Source organism: Glycine soja, chromosome 4 (genome assembly GCF_004193775.1).
Source record: "Glycine soja cultivar W05 chromosome 4, ASM419377v2, whole genome shotgun sequence".
NCBI classification, from domain to species: domain Eukaryota; kingdom Viridiplantae; phylum Streptophyta; class Magnoliopsida; order Fabales; family Fabaceae; genus Glycine; species Glycine soja.
The window spans coordinates 2,628,403-2,639,623 of NC_041005.1; the positions used below are offsets into that span (position 1 = coordinate 2,628,403).

General features: G+C 31.5%; 1 pseudogene; it reads left to right on the forward strand.

The window, feature by feature from the left end:
* The first annotated feature begins 7,186 nt into the window (after positions 1 to 7,186).
* Positions 7,187 to 10,515, forward strand: LOC114408652 (annotated as a pseudogene).
* The last annotated feature ends 706 nt before the right edge of the window (positions 10,516 to 11,221 follow it).

An 11,221-nucleotide genomic window follows, 5' to 3' on the forward strand; every position in this document is an offset into this window, starting at 1 on the left:
TCAGAACTCCAATTGTTTTCCACTTGGAAAGCTATTTTTTCGCTTCTTACATACCTACAGGCTACAACTGTCTGTCAAGTACAATTAATTAAAATTAAAGATAAATACGGCAATAATATGAAAAACATTACGGTTCAGATAACGTTTGTGTTACGTATATGCATTTATTATAGTTTTTAAAATTTAAATTTCATTTTTTACTTATTTTTGTAAAAATTAGTCCACCCATTATTATAAGCCCATTAACTATTGAAGTCATTCAATAATAAATAAAAAATCATTTTCTTTTACAAAAATAAATAAAATAATTTGACATGAATACTTATATAGTGTACACTGTATTTTTTTTAAATTAAACAAATAAAAAATGCATATTCATGAAGCATAACAAAATTTAGCCCACATTTATAAAATTCTGTAAATGAATTTTATTTAAGAAGTTTTTAAATATTACAAAATAAAAAGTAAAAATATTACAAAATAAATATTTAATTTAATATCTTAATTTTTAATCATTTATAGCCATCTTAAATTCTAGCATTAATCTAAAGTCAAACATTATCTTTATCTCTAATATATGATTAGAAATGAAAACATGTATGACTTTACTACATTTTTTTATCACCATGATATTCATTAAAATATTTATTAATTTTGTTGATGATTAATTTTTATCAAAAAATTTAATTAAATATATGTAGTGATCTTTCTTCTCTTATTTATGTTTCTTTTTCATCCAGGAGACTTAAACAAGAAGTGTTTCTTGCTTAAGCAAACGGAATCTAGTTCTGTTTAACTTAACATTTTGTCTATTTGTTAAATAACTTGAGTTAACATAATTCAAAATCATAATTAATTGAAAGATTAATTTTAAGTCATTTAAAAAAACTTAAAATAATAATCTATTTAAATATATATAAATATACAATAAGAAAATAATCATATTTACATTACGTCTAAATTCAACATGATAAATAGTTTACTAAATTTGTAGATATCTTTTAAATTTTGGTTGTTTAAATGATTGCTATTTTCTTTTATAGTTGTGGATGAATGGCTTAATTCTATGCATAATTTTTTTTTTATTATCTGCTAATAAATTAAAAAATAATATTAAAAAATATAATAATAAATATGAATCATATTTATATAATTTAATTTTTTTTCATCTATATATATTTAGAGATCGAGAGGGAGGGAGAGAGAGGTGATGGGACGATGAGACCAGCTGTAAGGTGTGGTGGGTTTTTGGGACCCTACGCTTGCTTGCAGATTGCATAATGTCAAAAAGAAAAAAGAAAAAATGGCCGTGACAAATCATTTCAATTTTGATTATCTTTTTGGTAATGCTCTTCAACCCTTTTCTCATTGATGCCAAATGCCAAGTGCCAAGGCCCACTCTCCTCATGATGGCTACTAAATTTAGCTGATACGATTTTGGATTTATAAACTAATATAGTTCATTAAGTATGTATATCAATTACAGTACATACTCCAACCATCTTTAATCAAGATTTCCCGACATTTAATTGTTTGATTTAAAGATGTTATCTATCATATGAATAAAATTAATTTACGGTTATAAATTTTGTTTGGGAGCTTGGATTTAATGTGATTGTAAGAAGACTGTTTTGTTGTGAACGAACTTCATCTTTACGAATATTCATGAATCATAACATTCAAGTCAGCAATGAGCATACCCTTTGTCAAAGGAATTCCTGTGCTGACTTTGGGGCTAAGCTTGGAGTTGAAGATCATTTCAGGATATTGAATTTTGTAGACATTTTTTTATATGAACATTTTTAATCATAATTTTAATCGTTTATTTTTTCGTTATTTATGATTTTTTTTATGAACTTGTTCAGGATTTTAAAATATCTGTTCTTTTATGCTTACGTTCACTGAAGCCAAATCTCTTAAAAGATGAATCTTAATTGCTATATTTGCAACACTCAAACCTACAACTTATTTCACGTATGATAGTATGTCTTGCTAAGTTGCTCTACTTAATCAACCTCTTCAAGTAGGGGTGGACATGGAAAATCCAATCCGGGTTCGATTAAATGGATTGCATTTTAAATTGAGATCCATATTTTGTGAAAAAAATAATTTGGATTTTTGGATACATTTTAAATCCACTTTTTCAAATAAAAAATTATTTTTGTCCAAACTTAATTGAGATAATTTTTGATTGATATTGATTAATGTAGTTTTTGATCGATTTCAATTAAAGCTATTTTCAACCAATCTAAACATAATTATTTTCTATGGATCTTGATTAAGGTATTTTTGGTCTACCTCAATTGAGTCAATTTTTAATTGGCATTGGCCCAATCATCTTTAGATCGATGACAACCAAGAATATTTTTTTGCTAATGTATTTTTCGGTCGACATTAGTCAAAAAATTTTTTGCCGATCTCAAGTAGGATTATTTTTTTTTGTCAAGGTCGGTTAGGATTTTTTTTTATCAATGCCAATTGGTGATATTTTTTTGCCAACACCAATTAGGAGTTTTTTAGTCAACGTCGACTATGACTATTTTTGTCAATGTCGGTTAGGGTTTTTTTTATCGATATCGGCTAAATTTTTTTTTGTGACATTGGTCGGTGATTTTTTTGGCCAACATTAGTCAGGATTATTTTTTGGTCAACGTCAGTTAAGATTTTTTTACAAATACTGGTTGAAACTATTTTTTTGTTAGTATCGACTAGGTTTTTTTGATCGATGTCAATTAAGAATATTTTTGTTAACGTTGGCTAGAGTTTGTTGGTAGACATCGATCATGCCTATTTATTTTGTTTAATGTCAGCTAGTTTTTTTGCTATTGTCAATCAGGATTTTTTGAGTCAACGTCAATTGAGAAATATTTTGACTGACATCAGCTATGACGACTTAAAAACATCATCGGTTGATGTCGGCTAAAAAAACTCCAGACAACATGACAAAAAATAACTCCTATCAAAGTTGATCAAAAAATCCTAATTATCATAGTCTAAAAAATTGGATTGAATTTTAAAATCTAAACAAATATCCAATTAATTGGATCAAATTTAAAATCTAAAAAATTAAATTTAAATATAAAATCAAACCATTTAAATGGATTGCTTTTATGTATTTAGATTTTTTTTGGCATAACCGTGCCTTCAAGTTATGAACTTATAATGCACTAGACTTGGTTTTTAGTCCCATTTATCTAGAATCAAGACGGAATCTAAGCCTATTAACCACCTAAAAAATTCCCATACATATGATCCAACAAGGCTAACAAAAAAAAAATCCAATCATATATTTATTGTTCTTTTTACGCTTTTGAAAAATAAATTTTACATTTTATCTTTTAAGGATATATTTTTCAGCGGAGCGAGAAGACAAAAAATAAAAAAAATATTATATAATAAATATGTTCTTATACTAGCAATTAGAGATGATCACATCAACAATCATTTTAATTATAAATTTATCCTTTTATGTTACATAGACTATTTTATTAATAGTGATAGATGAAAGTTAACGGTCAAATATATCTGTCGTATTTTTTACACTTTTAAGGATTAAATTTTGTATTTTTATCTTTCACATTTGTCAATTAATTACATATTTAAAAATAAAAGTAATTATTTTTAAAAAATAAAATAATGTTGAAATGCTGACGCGGTAGAGCTAGAAATCCATTTGAAGCGTGTTGGATATGCTTTGCAATTGTATGCCTAATTCCACGTCTGAGGCTGGACTTTCCAGTTGGCGGGTCCCAGTGACAATATTTAACTCTGAAATCTGGAGTGTGGTGCAGTGCAGGCCAGTGAAGCTTAATTGTACGTATGCATGCAAGAAGACCAAAACGCCCTTCACCTTGGCAATTTACGTTTTACGTATCCCATAATTTTATTTATACTCATTTTTTTTTATCATATCATTCTTATTATCATGACAATAATATATTTTAATTCCCTTTTATTTTAATCATGATAAAACATTATAATGTTCTGAATCGACTTTGGATTTATTCCCAACTTAACATGATCCTCCTATTGGTTGAGGCTCAATTACAATTTGGTATAAATGCATATACAATTGGATGTAAATTTGGCTTGATACAATTAGTCAAGTATTCAAAGTTTACTTTTTTTTTATGGATGCGAATTTGATTTTTTAAAGCCATTGAAAAAAAAATTAGTAGACAATTCTCCTTAAAGAAATCTACTAAAATTAGTTTAGTAGTTACAATTAGATAAAATTACTTGTGATTTAGATTTGTATGATAATTTTTTTAATGAGTTAATATTGACCATCCCAACATATTATTTATGCCTATATAATAATATTGGAAGTATCTTTTCATCTATCACTTTTTTCAATAAAAAATACAAGTCAAAATAATGCTCAATCTTGACATGTATTGATCATGACACATTAATTTTGTTAAAGTCTACTTTTTACAAAAACAATAATAACAAATGAGTGAATCTTGACACCCACATGACCACTTGTACTTTATGACTATATAATTGCAATATATGAGAATCCTGGTGTATCACTGACAAGGGACATTAAACTTTTCCAATGTCTCATGATTAATCACTTTTTTGGATTAAAAAAAATCCAACATAATGCTCTATTGTGGCATCTTACAAGAACGTTGATCACAATTGAATGAATCTTAACACAAATACAATTACTTGTGTTTTATAACCATTTATTCACAATGTGGGAATCCTCACATATTAGTAACGAGAAACATGAAACTCCCCCATTGTAACCTTATCTACCACCTTTTTGGATAAAAAAAAATAACGCAATCTCACATTTGAGCTTTATCTTGGTATTATTGAACATGACATATTAATTTTGTTGAAGTCTACTATCTCACGAGAAAGCTAATCACAATTGAGCAAATTTTGACACCAACACAATCACTTGTGCTTTATGACCACTTACCCACAACATGGGAATCCTCATGAGGAACATGAAACTCTCCCAACGTCACCTTATCTACCACCTTTTTGGATTTAAAAAATAGCACAATCTTGCGTAATGTTTTATCTTGACATTATTGATCAGAACTCAAGAGGAACATGATGAAACTCTCCCTGCGTCACCTAATCTACCACCTTTTTGGATTTAAAAAAGAGCTCAATCTTGCGAAATGCTTTATCTTGACATTATGGATCATGACATTAATTTTATAGAAGTCTATTATCTTACAAAAACATTAATCACAGTCGAGCATATTTTGACACCAACATTCCCACGACACGAGAATCCTCACGGGAAACATGAAACTATCCCAATGTCACCTTATCTACCACTCTTTGGATAAAAAAAACAACACAATCTCACGTAATGCTTTTATCTTGGCATTATTTATCATGACATTAATTTTGTCAAAGTCTACTATCTTTCAAGAATGCTAATCCGACTTGAGTGAATTTTGATACCAACACGATCACTTGTGCTCTACGATCACTTATCCAAACATGGGAATCCTCACAAAGTCACTCATGAGAAACATGAAACTCTCCCAATGTCACCTCATTTATCGGGCATTTTGGATTAAAAAAAATGCAATATAACATAATGCTTTATCTTGACATTATGGATCATGACACATTAATTTTGGTTGAAGTCTATTTCGTTATAAAAGCACCAATTACAGTTGAGCGGATTTTGACACTAATACGATCAGTTGTGCTCTTTGACCACTTACCCACGGAATGAAAATAATTACCTATCACTAATGAGTGACATAAAACTTTACCTATGATAAACGCGTGAATTATTCAAAATAGTTATACCTAACTCACTTCTATTTACACCTGTAAACACTCAACAATTTATATAGTTTTCTTTGTAAATGTTTTCCTCCACGTACCATAAATTGTTTAAGAATTTTTGCACGTGACTACCATTGTCGTCTTTACTCGGTGAATTTTAATACTACATAGAGTCTGATGCCATAGTCGATTTTCTTATTACAATAAGTGTGCTGTCTCTAAAATTATGATAGATTATGGTAAAGTAAATTAACTTTGATTTTGATCAAATGTTAGATGTTTTTGAATTATTTTTAAAATTATGATAGAATTAATTATGATGAAAAAAATTATGATGGAGGTGAAACAAATACAAGTAACTTCTACCTCTATTAAAATCAATTTTATTTAAAATTAATTTTGTTATCGTCAATCCAAACATACATTAATATATTGAATGCTCACATAATATATTTTAAATAAATTTTATTTGTAAATTAAAAGCTTAAAATTAACAGCACTTTAAAAAAGTTTTTAATTGAATTATCTCCAATGATTCGATATATTAAATTGATTACTATGCATAGGAATGATAATGGCATGAGTCAGACACAAATAGTTCCTTCGTCATCTGTTCTGTTGGATGAAAATTCATCTTACATTGACATAATGCTCATTAAACGAGTATTATAAATTTTTTTAATATTCGTGACATTTATAAATATTTATTAAAATATATTTTTAAAAAGTAAAAAAAGAAAAAAATTGGCATATATTTTTATGACAAATTACTTTACGTATAATTTGAGGCATTTAAATAATTTAAAATGTGGATACTCAAACATAAACACGAGTCTCTTATTACATGCTCCTGCATTATTATTAATAGGGAGATAGAGAAAAAAAAAATATTTTTTCTTTAATTTCAAATATTTTTTGAGTTCTCCAAATTCAATTTGTAGAAAATTTATTGGCAAATATTCGATGATGTTGATTTTTATTCCTAACTGTGCGTGTATTTAATTTGAGATAATAAAATAAATACTAATAAATAAAATAAATAAATAAGGTTACTAACTGGACTACACGACAAGCACCGCCCGATGGTTTTGCTCCCGACAAAGGCCATGAACCCGGTTCTTCTAACACGTGGACGGTGAGATTCGCATTATTTATTTGCAACGGAAAACTTGGCGCCTACGTTATATCCTCACTCTATTTTTTTAAGATAAATATTAATAACAGTAAAACATCTTTATTAAAAAAAATCACTAATACGTTAAATCGTAATTCTTTTATATATTTTTAATGATAAAAATATTATTAATTCCTTTAACTAATGAAGTAAGGACATTGGTTAAAGTTTATATATATAAACCTTCTGAGCAGTTCTGTCTCCTTCGTAACTTAACCATGGTTAGCTTGTGCCGCTTTAGCCTGGTTAGTATATTTTCCAATACTACATATGACATATATCATCCTCGTTTGAAATAATTTCTCTCTCTCTGCACTCTAACTTGCTCCACCGCGCCGCCTAATAGGACCGTCGTACACACACCGGCCGAGAACGTTGAATCGCCGTTTTATTGGAAAGAGGAGCATCTTTCATCTTTCACTCTACAAACTACAAACCAATCCATTTTCCCCAAAATCCAAATCCCTACTCCCACTAAAGGGAGCAAATAATTAAAAACAATCACATAGAGGAGTTCAGTTCACGATAGCAAGTTTCATTGAATAAACCATGACGGAACCTCAGAATCCTTCACCATTGACACATTCTCCAGCGTTAGAAATCACACCTCAACCACTGCTACCTCCCAAAAGGAAACGAAGCCTCCCTGGAATGCCAGGTATATTTTATTTTTTTTTGCATTTAAACACACTTCCATTTTATTTATTGTCCATAATTAATATATCCCGGTTTCTTTTAAGTTTGTGTGACTTTATGAATATTCTTTATTATTGAATGAATGTTAGTACTTAATTATTTTGGACTTTGCGTTTGTTTTTTTTCAGATCCAGATGCTGAAGTGATTGCTTTGTCACCGAAGACGCTGTTGGCGACGAACCGTTTCGTGTGCGAGATCTGCAACAAAGGCTTCCAGCGCGACCAGAACCTACAGCTTCACCGGCGTGGCCACAACTTGCCGTGGAAGCTGCGGCAGCGAGGGAGCACAGAGCCGCGGAAGAAAGCTTACGTGTGTCCCGAACCTTCCTGCGTCCACCACAACCCCGCAAGGGCGCTCGGCGACCTCACCGGCATCAAGAAGCACTTCTGCAGAAAACACGGTGAGAAAAAGTGGCAATGCGAACGCTGTTCTAAGAAATACGCCGTACACTCCGATTGGAAGGCTCATATGAAAACTTGCGGCAGCAGAGAATACCGATGCGACTGCGGAACCTTGTTCTCTAGGTATCGAAATCAAAATCAAAATAATAATGAAAATACTTCATTGCTTCTCTTTTATTTATTTTCTCTTCAATGTATAATGTGATGTAGCTAATAGTAATACATACGTGTATCTTTCTTAAAGGAGGGATAGTTTCATCACGCACAGAGCATTTTGCGATGTCTTAGCGCAAGAGAGCGCGAGGGCCCAGGCCCAGGCCCAAGGCCAAGGTGGTAGCAATAGCAAAGTGGTTGAGGCTTCTTCGCCGCCTACGCCTCCACTTACTCCCTCCGCGTCTGTGGTGCCTCCAACTTTGTCCATTCAGAGCTCAGGTATTACTATTAATTATTTCGTTTCGTATTTTTCATAGGTTCAAGCTGCGTGAATTTCTCAGATACGTTTTCGACTTTCGTCAACTTTTTAATTATATAAATAAAATGGAGGTTATAAGTTATACTCATGACGTAGGCATGATTTGAATTTGGAGGATGTGTTTTTTGTCTCGTTCCGATGCAGCTTAGTTTTTTTGGTTTTCTTCTGCTTGTCCGAAAACTCGACAAGTCGTAGTTGGTAGTTCCAATACCATTAAAGGGTCGATTCGCTGTGGCCTGCACTCTTCAGAAGAGATAGGGAAGAGATCTATCTACTGAGATTAATAATTAATTTTTTAAGAGAAATTAGATTTAAACATTAATTATATCTGAAATTTTCTCTACAAAAATGAATTTTATTTGGACAACAAAAGAAAATTACTTTTGTAGTATAATAAAATACAAATATGTTCGTTAAAACATGATTTCTTTGAAAGTTAATATTATTAACTTTAATTTCATTTGCAAAAATTAATGCTACTCACGTTGTTGATACACAATATGCCAAGGTTAAATCACTGTTCAACGTTCAAATTCTTAGTAACCAGGCACTAAAGCTGTATTTATTCGTGTATATTTATATGTATAAGGGGTATAGCTTTTTGTTCGTTAGGGCGGAGAAAACTAGCTTTGAAGTTGAAGATGCGAATAACAAGAAAGACCTCTATTATTGCATTCCTTTTTGCTCCATACATATTAAATTTCAAGCTTTTTAACTCTGTTTCAGGTTATATTTAATTACTAGTATTATATAATCATATGAACAGCTTCCTACTTTTTTTTTTTGTAACTCTGTTTTTGATTGGTGCATTATATGTCTGACAATGTCTTTTTCCTTGTTTTATGCTCTCGAACTTTTTCTTCTTTTTTTTTTTCACCTTTGTTTACCTTTTTCGACATTGGCACTAGAAATTCCGGAAAACCCATCAACGAAGCTGTCACCGACGTCTCCAAACGCAACAGCGTGTTTCGTGACAAGCAGCAGCAGCACCCCTTCCAATTCGACTACTTGCACCACTGTTTTTGCTAGTGTGTTGGCACCGTCCCCAACAACACCATCAACTCCACAATCACCATCAAATTCAACTTCCTCTTTCACCAACCTCATCTCAAACTTGGCTCGCTCGCAGAACCCCAATACCATTATGAGAGAATCCACGTCCCTCTCCCTCTCCACACCACTCTATCTCTCCAACAATGACCCTCTTCATTACACTGCATCACCCCAACCTGCACTATCTGCCACTGCACACTCCAGAAGGCAGCGCAAATGGGTGCTTCAAATGCATCCCTTCTTCGTGGCCTAGGCTTAGCAACAACAACATCATCATCATCATCCTTCGGTAAAGACGAGGGTTTTAACATTAATGCAACCACAACACTACAATGGAACGGACAAGTGAAGCAAGAGAATCATCCAGTGGTGGATAACCTTGGGCTTGGGCTTCTCTGTGGGAGTGGAAGTGTGCCAGATGTGATGATGGCCCCTTCTACCCCATTTGTGGGCCAGCCCATGACCCGTGATCTTCTTGGTCTGAGCATCGGTGGCGGAGGAAGCAGGGGTGGTCTCTCTGCTTTACTCACTTCTTTTGGAGGAAACTTTGATTCACCCGGTGAAGGAGGAGTTCACCGGTAGAAAACTGGGTAATGCTTAATGTGTGTTTGTTTTTCAGTTGCTTCCAATGCTCTGCTCAAACGGATAAACAAACGCGCCCTTAATTAGTTGCATCTGCGCAACAAAGCGGTTCAGTTTCAGTCTTTAATTTTGGCCACTCCCGGAATTTTTGTGACGGGTAAATCAGCCAACTCTAAAATTATCGCTATGCAGAAAATGATAGGATAAAGTTACATGTATAATGTGTTAGAATCTACCTTTTGAATATTTATATGTATAAAATTAGAATGTCTTTTTACTTTTTCTTTTTTCTGTAATAAGTGTGCTCATGCTGTTATCAAAATGTAGATATGGCCAGTTGGCCACTGCCGTTTTTTATTTTTTATCTTACTTTATTTATTATCCCATGTTGAATTTTACCGCGACTAGAGCTAGAACATATCTTTTATTTGGGGAGCGTTTAATTAAATTGGAATCGGAAATCTTTATAAAAAAAAATTGGAATCGGAAATAAAGTATTGTCCTATTTTATATTTAGTTTGTTTTTAAAATAAAATAAAAAAATAAAAAGTATTTTTGCCAAAAATTAATTAAAACGTAAAAAAAAGACTGTTTTCATCTCTTAAGTTTAATTTATATATTTTTATTTACGTTAATCTAAGTTTTTTCTCCGAATTTTCGTTATCACTTCTGCATTCAACTTACCAGGTGTTTTATATGACGTTTATTGAATTTAAAGCTTATTCTAATTAGTTATTTTTATTTTCTTTACTATTTTTTATTCTTGTTGCATCTTTGTACAACCTTGTGCATCATTATTTTTTCTCTATTTTGGTTGAATTTTTCATTTGAACGTTCTCTTGGTCGAATATCATTAATTTGATCATTTGCTTTTACTCCAATAATCTTATAAAACATTTTATAATAACGAATTTGTTGAACCATTAACCACCATGATGATCTTCTTGTTTTTCAAATCAACCTCCATGCTCAAACAAATATCTAACCCATATTTCATCATTGCTAAAAGTCACGATCTGTAAAGTCCACACGTGCCATGGAATCGTGTCTCTTGAAACTTTAGCAACACA